Raw genomic sequence first — 2,317 nt, forward strand, 5'->3', positions numbered from 1 at the left:
TGTATACCAAGAGGTAGGGTGCTTTTTTCTTTTTTTTTGTCAGAAATGGCAAGAAGAAGGGAAATAACAGTGGAAGAGTGATAGGACATGATAACACTGGAAGATTGTGGTTTTTTTTTTCTGCAGAGAAAGTCAAGGTGTCACTGAGAATAGTTTCCATCACCATCAGAAACCGGGAAGCTGACAGGAAGAAGTTTGGGAAACCTAAAGTTACAGCGAAATCACAGGACAAGTTTCTGTGTGATAGATAACTCAGTACATCAAGCATCAGGGACAGCTTATGCCTTAGTCACAATGGGGGGGGGGGTTCGGACTGTCTTTTAGTAACACTTCTTGTTTATTTGTAAAATACTGTATTGTTAGAGCGCACTAAGACTCCTTTTCTAATAAAAAAAGCTGGAAACATTGAATTGTTCTGAACTTTCTAGCAATGATTTAGATTTTGGAGACTGTTTAACACCCAGCATGCTTTCACTTTACCTGCCCCCCCCCCCTACTGTATTATTTAACAAATTCAGATTTACAAAGTACCTTATTAAAACACATTTACAGGCCTCTGCGGTTCCCAGAGGCATAAATCAATAGCTGGGAGGATGCTGGCGTTACATTTAATGCTGGATCCTGAATAATTAGATTGTGTTTGTCTAACACTATTAAAGGAGAGACCTCTTTAAATCTGGTATGTGTGTGCACGGGCTTTCTTTGGTGCAGTTTCTGCGTAAATTAATGTGATGTCGTGAAGGTTATGTTTACTCTTGTCTTGTGACATTTGGATTATTTATTTAAAGCAAAGGTGGTGCTTTTAAATGAAAATGTGAGCAGTACAACTCGTGTTTTTATGATCTAATTAGAGGCCAGAGTTCTCCTGAACCACACGCGAAGAACACAAGTGTTACTGTTTCTCCCCGTTAATGTTCACAGTCAAACGACTGCTGCCATTAAAAACACATTTGACAGATTCAGTGGTAACATACGATCCGGTGTGGAGTGTATTTCTAATAGGAAGAGCAATGAAATAATGGTTCCAAAGGAATAATAAACACTTGCATGAATAAATGATGTACGTTTCTTAGAAGGTTATTGTAGTCCTGGGATATTTAGGAATGAGCTTAATAATGACCAGCAGCAAGAGTTCAGGAGATTACAACATTTTATGGCACTTAAGTGTAATAAAATAATTATGAAGGCTATAGCTGAAACCTTGATGAGTGACCATTCATTGGCTTTTGTTTAGGTTTACATGATCAACAACAGGAAACACTTTGACTTCCTAACTGAAGCTTGTTGAAAATTATTGAAATTGTAAGTAGGTGCAGTTCATCCGGCAACCACTGGGGGACTTATACACAAGTGAGGCAAGCCCGTTGACTGTATGTAAATAACTATTCATAGAAAATGCCTCCAGCGAAATAAAGTCAATGTATGATAAAAAAATGTATTATGAAAAAAAAATAGATTAGCACAATGTTAATAAATGTATCAGAGGTAAAACTGTTATCCTGACAAATAGAACGACTGAGTAACAGCTTCCTCAATAGAAGTCTTTGGGCTTTTGGCCTCTTGGAGCCAGCAGCTACTTCCTATTTCAACGTGAGGGGGGAGGGGTCACTCAGTCCAGTTTTCTATATACAATCAACAGAAATAAAAATACTTAAGACACTTTTTTGTTTAACTTTTTTTAGGTGTCATGCCCCTTAAGTGCAAATCACATTAACCGATGACTCAAGGCAAAACATGTTGAAGATTACAACAATTTAAAAAAAAAAAATACATTTAAGAAATATAAGAAAGCAAAATTCCCAAAACTCTGGCACAATTCCAAGAAAATGAAACAAAGTAAAAATGAAATGTTTTGGAAAACTTATTGGATGAAAAAAACAAAATCCAAAGTTATTTGACACAAAGTGATACTGGATATGCTCTGTAGTAAGCATATAAATTTTAGTTGTATCTAAACATTAGACACACTTAAAAAAAAATCCTCACACATCAAGACTCATCATCAAATCAGCGATGGATGAACATTTCATTTTGATTTCTGGAAATTACTTTTCTTTTCTGTATCGTTTGATTTTTACTTTGTTTCATTCTTTTGGTTTTGATTTCTGGAATTTTGTTTTAATTTCTAAAATATGTTTTTTGTAATGTTATTATTATTTTTTAATTATCTTTAAAATGTTTTTGCTTTAAGTGGTTTGTTGGTGTGATTTGCACTTCAAGGCCACCGTAGTGTCAGGATTTTATATTTGTAAATTTGAGTTTTTTATACTCATCTTTTTATTTATGCTTTCCATATACCGTAAACAAACTAAAGAGT

This window comes from Oryzias melastigma, linkage group LG22, assembly GCF_002922805.2.
Source record: "Oryzias melastigma strain HK-1 linkage group LG22, ASM292280v2, whole genome shotgun sequence".
NCBI classification, from domain to species: domain Eukaryota; kingdom Metazoa; phylum Chordata; class Actinopteri; order Beloniformes; family Adrianichthyidae; genus Oryzias; species Oryzias melastigma.